Source organism: Adiantum capillus-veneris, chromosome 7, assembly GCF_014529385.1.
Source record: "Adiantum capillus-veneris isolate H3 chromosome 7, ASM1452938v2, whole genome shotgun sequence".
Taxonomy (NCBI): domain Eukaryota; kingdom Viridiplantae; phylum Streptophyta; class Polypodiopsida; order Polypodiales; family Pteridaceae; genus Adiantum; species Adiantum capillus-veneris.
The window spans coordinates 37,909,272-37,922,873 of NC_140937.1; positions in this window are offsets into that span (position 1 = coordinate 37,909,272).

The window sequence follows — 13,602 nt, forward strand, 5'->3', positions numbered from 1 at the left end:
GTGCTTTTCTAGCTTTCCATGTGTTTTTCTGACTCCGCGGTCCTTGACTAACCACTTCAGTCGCTAACTTTCCATTCTCAGGTTCTCTAGTGGTTTTCTTAGCTTGAGCTCTAGTAACAACTTGCGTTGGTATCAGAGTTTCATTTTCAGACCCACTGCTGGTAGGAATAGTTTCTAGCATATTCAATGTCGTCTTTTGCACTTTGTTTGGATTCTTTGAACAATCCTCAATGAAGTGAGTAACCCCACACTCAGTGCAATAAGCGTTAATTCTAATGATTTCCGTATGTGGGCAAACATTCATCAGATGGTCACCTCCACACTTGTAACAGGGTCCTAGTGCTGGTCTTGGTCCCATTTGATTCGTCCTTTGTGGATAGGATGGTCTTTGTCCTGTTAACCCTCCATGAGCTATGAACATCAAGGTTCTTGCGTCCAAATTGTATCTCTCTTCATCAGAAGCACTTGTAATTGTTGGTATTCCAACATTCCCCATCATGCCCCATGGTTCTGGTTGTTTTGGTTCTTCTGGTGGGTAATACACTGTTGGAGACATGTGTGCACCCGATTCTTCGTAATAGGCTTGAACAGGCACTAAGGCTTGTTCTTCCTGATTCTCTAAGGTTGGTGCATATCTAATGCCCACTGGTCTTGCTCCTGGTAAAGGTGGTTGTTGTCCCAATACCGGTTGCGGTCTTTCTATCCCCATAGGTCCAGGTACATTTCCCGTTGGGTATCGAGGTACTGGATGTATCTGAGGTGGTGCTAATTGAGCAGGAGGTGCATACTGGCGCCCCTTACATACCCTTTGTTGTAATAACACTCCTCTGTTGGATGATTTGTCCATTTTTGCTCAATAGCACACCATTTCAGTGGTTTTGGCAATGGTTTTTGGTATGGTGCCATCCTTTTTAGAGCATCTTCTATCATTTGCTCTACATTTGGCATGGTTGTTGTTTGAACATTCTTTTTAGTGGTAGTCTCGCTCGCTACGGAGGAGGAGCTACTGGATGCAAAATCTGTATCCGCTGACACCTCTCCATAAACCGTACAGTTATCCACTAAGTACAATGCCTCTCTCGTTACTTGCTCGAAACTTGTACAAGCTTTCAAGTGCAAGTCCTTCTTGAGAGTGTCGTTCCTCAGTCCCTCAATAAAGAGAACAGATAGTCTGTCATCTTGTGGTCGTTCACGTACTGGACATCTCTCAATGTATTGTTTGAAGCGAAGTGAAGCTTCCTTCACCTTTTCGTGTTCTCTCTGTTTAAAAGCATATATTTGTGAGACCGTATTGTGCTTAATCCCTCGTTTTGAGAATTCCTCAGCAAACTCTCTTAGCAAATGGTCAATGTCATAGAATCCCCCAATGTTCATTGGTTGAAACCATGTCAATGCGGTACCTTCTAGAGTAAGACCAAATCCCTCGTATTGTGTATGGAAATCTGTTATCTGCTCAGCTCTTAAGACTTGCTTAAAGAGTGACACATGTGCATACGGATCTCCTGAACCACCATACTTCTTTGGCACACACTTGGCTACTTGAGATGGTCTCATACGTCTATGATCTGCTACCAATCTCATTGCTCCTGTGTCCCGGCTAAAGCTTTCTCTAGCACCATGGACTTCATGGGTTACCCTTGTCGGTTCCCCTGCCCTGAATCTACTACTGGGAGGTAAATGTGATGGTTCCGCTTCAAACCTTGGACCTGGCGTGGTATAGGTGGGGATTGGAACAGCACTACCTCGATTCGTCTCCATTGACTCTCTGGAATGTAATGATCCCATTGGTCCGAGCTTCGAGTCCCAAGGTTGACTGAAAGAGTCAGCAACCTGAGTTCTTTGTCCTCCTGTTGTCATTGAGTTTCGCACTCCAGTTGTTGGTGCTGGTCTATGTGAGTTAGAAGTAACATAATACTGATGTAGTGGTCCCCCAAAGTATGTATATCCTTCTAATTCTTTCTTGCCCATTGTTGAGTATTGCCTGCCATACTTATCGTAAGCGGCAATTTTCACTTCCGATCCCTCTGTGTAGGTAAAGACATAAAGTCTTTTTTGGTCTGTCAACTCTCCGGTGTAGGGTTCTTCACATCTATAATAGAGATCTTGCTCTCCATTATTATATTTGTACAGCCCCACATAGATGTTATCAGTGTTGATCCTTGTAGTTTCATTCTCTCTTCTTAACCTCGCATTAGGGAAGTTCATTATTGGTGCTTTCTCCTCGAGTTCTTCATCTATTTTGGCTTTGGTACCCATCAATCCCCACTTGTCCACAATGTTAGGGTTTAGGACTACCAAGTACATGGTACCCTCGTCATCTAGATATCTATCTCCGCTATAGCTCACAGGCACTAAGTCCTTGAACTCACTAGGTCTTTCTTCTATCTTTACACAATAGCGGTCCATTCCATCTTTGTAGATCTTGGCACCTTGCTCATTGTCGTACTGGTATTTTATGAACAATAGCTTCATGGTGGCGGAAGGGTTTGATGATCCTGCTGCCATATTTTCTCTGTTGTTCAGGTTCAAGTGTTCCAAGTTTTCGGTGAAAATCTCGTAAGATCTCTCCGAAGAAGTATCAGAAACACTTTCTTCAAAGATCGGCTCTAATGGTTGCACCCAACTTTGTTTTACACTTCCCTCGGTTGATATAACACTTGTTGGTTCCCCTTGTTTTGGTTGATTATTCCGGAGATTCCTGCCCGATCTCAAATTCATCAATTCCCCTGAAGGACTTTAACTTTTCCGTCTCGGCAATTTGTTTTCCCAGGTTTTTGTGGTCAGAATTGATCCAAACTGACTGATACTTGGTCAATTGTTTAATCTTGTCAGTTGGGCAACTTCTGTTTCATCAAGTGAGAATTTTGTTACTGTTATGCTGAAAAAGACATTATACGCGTATGATGTCTTTTTTCACAGATTTTGTTTATTTTGGTTATGCTCACTCTCAGTGACCCCTTTATGCTCTGTTCACTCACAAAATTCAGTTTGAACTCTGTTTGAGCAAGTTATGGCTAATTTAGGCTTTTCTTGGCAATTTTCCGCTTTTGACTTGTTTTTTGGGTCAATTGTGATCCAAATGGAATGAAACTTGAAATATAACCTCTAGACAGCTACTACAATGGATCTGTGTTAGCAAAGTATCAAAATATGTCCAAAATTAGGTCAAAGACATCATACGCGTATGATGTGTTTTTCATCAATTTGGGTCCAAACTTGATATGTATGCTTCCCACAGTGTTTGTAACAATCTTGTCAGGACAGATTTCAAAAATAAGCAGTGGATGTGCCAAAAGACATTATACGCGTATGATGTCTTTTGTCCCAGATTTTGACTATTTTTTGGTTTTAAGCCTTCTCCAATGTTTATAATTGAGTTTCAAGTGTTTTTGTCAGGTTTGAATGTAAAAACAAGATCTGAATCCAAAATTTCCTATTCTTTGCGTTTCTTGGACTCCGACTTATCTTTTCGGGTTTCTTTGAGTGTAAATGCTCTTGTTTTAAGTTGATCTTAGGGTAAAACCCCCCTTCTAAACACTCTGGCAATGTCAAATTTTCAATTTTAGTCTTTGTTTAGGTTCTAAGACATCATACGCGTATGATGTCTAAAGTTGCAGATTTCCAGTTTTTCAGCACAGAACTCTTCCAATAGCTCTTTTAAGTGCTCAGCAACAATCAGTTACACAGGAAATTTTTCTGAACTTTGTTTATTGCATATTTCACTACCAAAGAGACTTTTTTCAGTGATCTAACATGCAATCAAACACATCAAGCAAATAGAACACCAATTGATAGCTCTAGATCAGGATCAAATCAGGCCCTACCTAAGCTACTTCTAATCATAAAATGGATTTTTTTTTGCACTTGAAAATATAAAGAGATTTACTACCACACAAGGAGTAGCAAATGCTTTTTATGTCAACAACTCCTTAAACACCATCAAAAAACAATCTAATCTAAGCTAGACTAAAAATACTGTCAACACGGAAGACCCAGGAATACCCCACTTCCTAGTATCTCTCGAGATCTTCGGAGTCCACCACTCCTAGATCTTTTCTAACTAAAATATACAAAGTAGTTTATACGACTCACCTCGTAGGATTAGTCTAAGGTCACCTACTTAGGGCTCTCGTCCCCGGCAGCGGCGCCAAATGTTAAGGCGGTTACGCCGCTAGCGGAAGCTAAATAGCGAGAACTCAACCAACAATAGAATTTGTCAGACGAGGACGAAGCTTAACCCGCAGGCGCATGGAAACAACTAGGTGGGTGTCAAATCACCTACTCGACCTTCTAATGACAATCACTACTAAGGAAATCAAATCTAAATTCTAAAACACGCAAGTGACTGAAATCCGTACTACGAACGAATGCTATACGAAACAGGATCCAGAATCATCGAATCGATCTCAAACTCAAGGGGAAGTCTATGCACTAGGTAAGAACAACACCCTAAAGACTTGAACTGCAAAATCAACCTATAACCACTCCGTGCGGTAAACGCGTATGAAGACAGGCCGAAAAATACAGGTGACCGAAACTTGACCCCGATGGTACTAATGTGTAGCTCTACTCGTTGTGGTTCTATAGATATGTTGCACGCTCTATTCCGACACACGAGTTGGAAGAAAACTCACACCGAAGCTCGTAGGAACTTACCACACATAGAAGCCGATAGCGCGCACTCTTGGTATCTGTGCGTAGCTCTCACCGTTGCTAACACAATGGTGGTGTCGCTTCTCCAATGGCGGCCCCGTAGCTCGCGTAGCAAGGAGATAAGACTCTCTCTCTCTCTCTCTCTCTCTCTCTCTCTCTCTCTCTCTCTCTCTCTCTCTCTCTCTCTCTCTCTCTCAGACACAGTCACCGCGCTCCAAAACTCACTTTGATTAATAATTGAATCCTCCCTTAGGTTACAAAACTTTGGCTTATATACCTCAGCCTTGGAGGTGAAAACATCCCTAATTATTTACATCAGCAGGTGAAATTACGTCGGGATTACAAGCTGGAAACTCAATTGAGTCCCGTTACTTAATGAATGGCTCAAATCAAAATTAATGTCGGAAAGACATTTATTACAATCAATGGTTACAAAATGATGGGTGTGAACAAAAATGCGGGTGTGATCCTCTGCTGGCTCAACAACATCCATTTGCTCGAGATTTAGATCATGAGCAGCCACAAGGCTTAAGACAAGCCTAATTGAGTTCATTTTTACAACAGGAGAAAATATTTCATTGAAGTCAATACCTTTCTTTTGAGAAAAACCTTTTACCACAAGCCTAGATTTGTACCTTTTCTTCCCACCTTCTTCTTCCTTTATCTTGTACACCCATTTGTTTTGAAGTGCCCGCTTACCTTTAGGCAACTCAACCAACTCCCATGTTTGGTTCTGATGTAGTGAGTCCATCTCCACTTGCATGCTCTTCGTCCATTCTCCTTTGGATTCATGTTGCATAGCTTCTTCATATGATTCCGGCTCTCCAGAATCTGAGATCAAGAGATGGTTGAAGGAAGGAACAAACCTTTCTGGAGGTCTACTTGCTCTTGTAGATCTTCGGGGAATAGGTTGAGGCTCCTCATTTGGTTGATGTTGTTGCACATTGTCACCGTTTGCAGTCCTTGAGTCTTCACCGTCCTCAAGCTCCATGTACTCATCACCTGTTTCTTTTGTTTGTTTTCTTTCCAAGTAATCTTTGTACATATTTTGTTCATTAAAAATTACATCCCTACTCCTTAAGATTTTACCATCTTCAGGATTCCATAGGCGATACCCAAAGTCTCCTTCTCCATAGCCAATGAAGAAACACTTTTTGGACTTTGCATCTAACTTTGATCTTAGGCTTCTATCTATGTGCATGAAAGCCTCACACCCAAACACTTTGAGAAATGCATAATTCACCGGTTTACCTGTCCATGCCTCTTCTGGAACTCCCCCATCCAATGCCGTTGAGGGTGACCGATTGATTAAGTACACAGACGTACTTACAGCTTCCGCCCAAAGTTCAAGCGTTAGGCCTGCATGTAGCCGCATGCTTCGTGCTCGTTCCATAATTGTCCTGTTCATCCTTTCCGAAATCCCATTTTGTTGAGGTGTCCTTGGGGTTGTCCTTTGCCTCCGAATTCCATTGCTAGCACAAAAGCTTTCAAAAGCTTGGCTGCAATATTCACCTCCATTGTCGGATCTGAGGCATTTAACCTTGGTACCTGTTTCATTCTCCACAAAGGCTTTCCACCTTTGAAATATGGAAAATACATCGGATTTATTCTTCATGACATAAACCCATGTTTTTCTAGTCGCATCGTCTATGAATGTTACATAGTACAATGAGCCACCAAGTGATGGTGTACTTGCAGGACCCCAAACATCAGAATGAACCAACTCAAGTTTTTTATTTTTTCTTTCATTTTCTGATTTTTGAAATTTTACCCTCTTTTGTTTACCATAAACACAATCTTCACAGAACTCTAAGTCCACTTCTTTCAAACCTGGTAGAAGCTTCTTTGTTTGAAGGATTTGCATTCCTTTGGCACTCATATGCCCAAGTCGGTAGTGCCACACCGCACTGTCAACTTCTGTAGTTGCTGCACAAGCTGAAGGTTGCGTGCTAACAGCACACAAGTAAAGTGTACTGACTTTTTCACCCTTGGCAACCACCAAAGATCCCTTTGAGATCTTCCACCGTTTGTTTCCGAATGTAATATTGTGACCTTCATCGTCCAATTGTCCTGTAGAGATCAAATTTTTGCGAAGAGAAGGAACATGCCTAACATCTTTCAGCTTCCATTCATTTCCGTTAGCAGTTTTGATAGAAACTGTACCTTTGCCAACAATCTCACAAGCTTCATCATCTCCCAAGTATACATACCCAAAATTACCTTTGGTGTAGTCTTGGAAATGTTGCTTGTGTGGTGTCGCATGGAATGAAGCCTCGGAATCTACTATCCAGGAATTAGACACATTGTCTAATGAGAGAATTAGAGCATCTTGCTCTACTTTACCTGCCACATTGGCCTCCGATGTTGGCTTGTTGTCTTGAGACTCTGTCTCCTTCTTCTTCTTGGACCAGCAATCCTTCTTGACGTGGCCCTTCTTGCCGCAGTTCCAACATTCAAGAACTGACTTTGTTCGTGATTTGCTCCGTCTTGAGCGATCACGACCCTTTTGGTTTTTGAACCTCTCCTTAGGCCTTCCTCTTGTTTCCACTGATAGTGCAGCACTTGATGATTCTCCTGTGCTTCTCCTTCGCATTTCCTCGCTTAGAAGAACACCCACAACATCATCAAACTTAAGAGTATTTGTGCCAGAGATAGAATTACTTACAGCCATCACAAGGCTGTCCCAACTATCCGGTAGAGATGATAGTATAAGGAGAGCTCGCACTTCGTCATCGAAATTGATTTTCACTGATCGAAGTTGACTTATGTTTGTGTTAAAGTCATTTAGGTGTTCTGCAACTGAACCATTCTCTGCCATCTTTAGATTGAACAAGCGCTTCATAAGAAATACCTTATTGGATGCCGATGGTTTCTCGTAGAAGTCGTCAAGTGACTTCATCAAGTCCTCCGTGGTCTTCATCTCCGAAACATTGAAGGCCACCGTTGACGCCAAGCTTAACCGGATTGTTCCCAGTGCCTTTCGATCAAGGACAATCCATGCTTCATCTGCCATTGTTGCGGGCTTCTTCGCAAGACCGCCTAATGGCAAATAGAGGTCCTTCTGGTAGAGATAGTCTTCAATCTGCATCTTCCAATGTTGGTAGTTTTTGCCGTTGAACTTCTCAATCTTGAGCTTCCCCTCCTCCGCCATAACTCCCACTCAATTCAAGGAATCCTTTCCTTGAGATAATTTAGCTACGAGCAAACCTTGCTCTGATACCAGTTGTTAGGAAATAAGACGTAGCTAAATAGATAATTGAGTAGATTACTTAATGGAGAGAGACAAATTATATACACGAGATTATAGTGTAGAGAGAGAGAGAGAGAGAGAGTACACACGATATACGTGGTTCACCCAATGTGGGCTACGTCCACGGGAAAGCAGCCACTCAATGGCTTTGGTACTTCAAAACAAGAAGTAGTTTACAAAGGGATTATACCCTTAATGGAGCTCCCGCCTTGCTTCACTCTCACCACCTCACACTCACCTTGTTGCATCAACTTCACACTATGAAATGTGTGTAGAAATGGCCTCCTTTTATAGGCCAAAAGGGTTGCCCTCTCTTATGAGAGACAGCCATGTGTAGCCGCCCTTGTGCGAATAAGTCCAAATCGGACCCTCCAATCCGCCCATGTGTGGCCGCCCTTGAGAAGACAAGTCCGCTTTTGAATTCGGCCACCGGCCATTGAATTCGGCCACCGGCCACCGGCCATTGACTTCCGACCACCGGCCACCGGCCATTGACTTCCGACCACCGGCCATTGGCCATTGACTACCGGCCACCGGCCAACCGACCGGTTGTTTTCCGACCACTTTCCGACCGCCGTCCGGCCATAATATTCCGGCGAAAAGGAATATTTCGGCGAAAAAAAGTCTCGGGGGCCTCCGCCCCCGAGGCCTTTAAAGTTGCCCCTGATTCTTGTCCGTGAAAATTTTGGTTTCCGGTGAATGATTTTCCTTCACGCACGATGGCTTCTCCTCATAATGGGGGCCTTACAAATGTGCGCTTTTACCACAGAAAATTACAAGGGTAAATCAGGCTCCATACTTAACACGAATGTCAAGCTCTTCACCTCAAGACGACGGCATTACAAGAGAGTGTTGCCTCTTCGGAGAGGGTAGTTAAAAGTCTTGAACAACAAATGCAAGAAAAGGAGTCCCACATCCAGAAGCTTACCAACACCATCACATACTTGAAAGAAACACCCCTTGGTGCAAGGGAACGCAAACGCCCGTATTCATCCATTGAAACTCTTGCACATTCCGGAGGAGCACGCAAACGACGAGTTACAGCCACAAGGTGATTTGGTCTTTACTTGCATGCTGCATTCTTATTTCACACTATTTTCTAACATTTATGTTTATTTGTTGCTAGAAACTTCATCCAGGAGGCATGCGGTGGAACAAGCCAAGATAATCGAGTCAACCTTCTCACTAGTTGTTTCAATACCGAGGACGTTATTTCTATCTTACAATCACCTGGAGGTAAGCACATTAAGGATGCAGTCACCAAGGACCTTATGCGTAAATTAAGAAATGTGGTTAATGATGATGACGTTCAACAAGCTTGTGATGAGGCTGGAGTCAGCACCAAGGCCTATCAGGCTATTTTTCAACTCCTAAAGGATGCCCTCAAAGAACATGGCATTGTGGAAAACCTATTTCCCGTTCCTCACAAGGTCAAGCTCGCAAAGAAGGCCACAAACGAAGATGTGTTCTCCTGCATTGGGACATACCTACACATTGAGGACACAATGCCAACTTCCCTTTATGCTTCGTGCGCAACAAAGACAAGGGGAAAAGGTAAGAAACAATCCATAAGACCTTCGAATAAGGGCTTTCCTTACACAATGTGGAACAATATTTTCGTGGATCTTAGAAGGCTTCAAGAAGCCATGCTTAGATTTTACGAGTTACCTGAAGAAGGTGACACACTTTACTTTTTTCTTTGGTATTATTCTTTTCATAGAAGCTGAAGTTTAAGGTCTTAGCACTATTTATTTTGTAGTGCTTGGCACAAAAGTCGCTTTTGTGCTGAAACTCGATGAGTGTCAAATAGTGAAAGGCCAAAGGTTAGAGAGGCTAAGTGTCACTCTAATGAATGAGGCCCTTCTGCAAACCAAGCGAAGGGATTCAGTCGGCCATATCCCACCCTATCTTTTAGCGTGCAATCAGAGAAAGACATTTCGTGGTTGGGTGCTATTGAGGTGCCCAAAGAGACCAATGGAGTACTTTCGTGGATTTTTGAGAGAACTCCATGGATCACAAAAGTAATACACTCCCAAATTGCAGGTCAGAAGTTGGAGATTGAGGGCTTTGGTAGTTATGATGTGGAGTGGCACTTAGGTGGGGATTTGAAGACCATAAAGTGTTTGCTTGGCTGCAAACAAGGGGCTTCTTCTCTCATGCCTTGTCCATTTTGCACTCGAGGGTACAAACCTAATGGACAAAAATCACATAAGAGCACTGCAAAGGCCAGTTACATGCTTCCATGGCAAGGGCATGGAGAACAAGGGTTAGATTGTCATGATGTCGGAGATGAAGGTAGAGAATGGGAAGCGTCTATTCTGAGATGTCCCATGCTCAATGCCCCAGACCGTGATCAAAAGGACCACACTTGGAATCCAATCTTTCGATTTCCTCTATCGAATGTACATTTTTGTACATTACACGCATTCATGCGTATTTTTGATAGGCTATTGAAGCTCCACATTGACTATGCTTTCACAATGAAACCGTTGGAAAAGTCCCAGGAAGCGATCGAAAGAGTGGAGGTACTCTTGAATTCCATTGGCTGTCACGGTGGAAATGTGTCTATAGTTGCTGCAAAGAACACAGGGGAGGCCCATGAAATTGTTCAACAAGTGTCAATGAGTGGACAAAAAGCTAGACACTTTTTGAAGAAAGTTTCCCAAGGAAAGCCAAGTCAGTATGATGCTCAAAGCAGCTCCAACCAGCAGGCAAGTAACCTTTGGGAGCTTTGGAAGGAGTTATGCAAAGCTACTACTGACAATGATTCAAATGGCGAGCTTGCAAACAAGCGCAAGCAAGTTTGGGCCCATTTTGATAAAATGGTCAAGCTTATGAGCCTTAACAGCACAACAGAAGAACAACGGCAATCATTTCAAGAAGCTTTGGCGGATTTTACCAAGGTCTTCACCCTTTCTTGGGGTGAAAATAACATCACACATTACATGGTAAGTCATTCATGGTGTATTCATTACAAGGGATTGTTTTTATTTACTGATGTGGATCGTTTGCTCATGTGAACAACATATCTTGTTTGCGCATGGTGCATTTTTTATGCACAAGTATGGATCGCTTTAAATTTTTAGCACTCAAGGCATGGAGAAGTCCCATTATCGAGCAAGGGGAGTGTACTTCAAAAATACTCGACATGGTGGTGGAATGGTGCAATCCAATTATTTGGAGAAGATGTTCAACTGGTTTTTTCGCACAACATTTGCTCGTAAGATCACAATGGAGCGTGCGCGACAATCCAAGATTGCTATTGAAGTGCGCAAATGGAGTCGTCAAGAGCATAGCAACAAGTGGCAAATGTCGCAAGGTCCCACCAAGCATGCTGCATGGCGGCGATGCAGAGTGCGACAAGGATCAAAGTGGATACTGCGCGAGTCACTAAACGTGAACGCAAGGTCCAACTCTTAGCGACATGTTTATTTAAAAAATAATACTTCTTTTAAACAAATTAGTGTGAACAGGGCCCTTTTTAAATGGGCCCTTATAAATATTGCATGCTCTCATAAATCACTCAATTCTTAAGAACAGGTAAGCTCTTACCAACGAAATGGCGCGCACCAAACAAGCCGCGAAAGAGCATCCGCCTGCCAACAAAAACACCCTCCAAGGATGTGAGAAGCCGTCATGGCTTAAAGGCACAAGAAAACGGCCACGAACACCTGGCCATTCCAGGAACTCTTCTGGTAGTGGGCATGGTGGTAGGGTACGAGAGTCATCAAGGACTGTTGAATCTCCACCTCCTCAAGATATAACACCTAGAAAGAGAATGAAACAACGTGCCCAGCGCTGGAGAGAAGCAGAGGGCCAGCAAACATCAGAGTCCGATAGGGAGCAGCCGTCGCGCCCCCAATCACAAGCAGGACCATCCAGGACTCGGGTGGTCAATACAGACACCGAATCAGAGAGTGAGCCACCATGGCTGCGAGAAAAAATACCGCGCACACACCGGGTGGCCGTTGGGGGGAAGACATTGCCTCAAGGCAAGGGAGCTATCCCCACACGACAAGATCGGCAACCAAGGGAAGAGGAAGAATCAGAAGAGGCTGCAGAACCAGCCCCTAAGCATGTAAACAGACGCAAGTCTAAGTTTTTCAAGAAGCCTACACGCCGCCCGCCAGCAAATGTGCAAGTGCCCCCAAGACAACCGCAGCGGCGCCGAAAAATAGCAAGGGCATTTGCAGAAATCCGCCACTACCAGAAGACGACGGAGCTCTTGATTCAACGCGCCCCCTTTGCTCTCACTATGAAGGAAGTGCTTCAAAGCTATGGAAATCAGTATAGAGTGCAAGCAATAGCGCTAGAGGCTATTCAAGAAGCTGCAGAGGCCCATATCATTTCAGTGTTGGAAGATACCAACCTATGTGCCATTCATGCAAAGCGAGTGACAATACAGCCAAAAGATATGCAGCTTGCACGACGATTGCGACGAGACTTCGAGCATTAGCCGAAGTTATCCCTCTTTTTGTATTGCACACCCTTATCTTTGTAATGATTTGACTTTCCAATGACAATATGATCAACAGTTGTGTCTACTCTGTCTATTATCTTTGTAATTTCAAGTTCTGTATGTAATTGCAATCAATTTCAGTAAATTTGTGCATTTTAAGTAGCCTTAGGGGTAGATAAGCCTACAAGGGGCAGAAAAAGGCCTGGCCACAAGGGCGCGCAAATGGCCCATCCAAAACTGATGGATGGGCCATTTGCGCGCCCTTGTGGCCAGGCCTTTTTCTGCCCCTTGTAGGCTTATCTACCCCCAAGGGTACTTAAAATAACCAAATTTACTAAAACCTATTGGTTTTGCATCAATATTTTATATGGATCCTTATGGACACCTTTTTTTGGTCATTTCAAGCTTTGAATTCCTTATAGGATATCAAAACAAATAACATATTGTGAAACCAAGTGTCCAATGTAATTTGACTTTTTGGTGCAAGGGTGTAGTAGGTAGAGCTAAAGCAAGTGATAGTTTGCTGGAAACTTCATTTCATAATTGATTTGAGCTTTTCTAGTGTCCTTGAGTGTGAACATTTACTGGAATTGCCATAAAAAGGTTGCATTTAAATGAATGATGCAAAACCAATCCATTGCAATAAATTTGTGCTTTTTAAGTACCCTAGGGGGTAGATTGGCCTATAAGGGGCAAAAAAATGCCTGGCCAGAAGGGCGCGCAAATGGCCCTTATAGGCTAATCTAACCCCCTAGGGTACTTAAAAATCACAATTATACTCAAATTGACTGCAATTACATACCTTGAAATAACAAAGTCAAAAAACAATTCATATCACCAATTGAAACAATTTTCAAGATTGACAAATGAGATTGAAAAGAATTTGCAATATAGAGAGACAATTTCAAATATTTTTTATTCCTTCTAGCACGGTGATTTTACATCATGTATCTGAGGAGTTCATAATTTTTTTGACCATTTCCTGGCGCCTATTTTGCGCGTAAGGCAACTCCCCAGTCAACAGGGACTGCGCTATGGCATTTGGGTCAATTGAGCCAATGGAAGCATGTATCCCTATCTGGGCAAGCACTTTACCACGAAAGCCAGTGCCAAACGCTGTGCATACAAGGGATCTACGCACTAGGAACACTTGATGCGCAGTTTGAGTAATGGTACTCAAACACAAAAACTTGCTCAAAGCTTTTAACGACCAAGTCATAAAATGGGCTTGGGGAGTAAA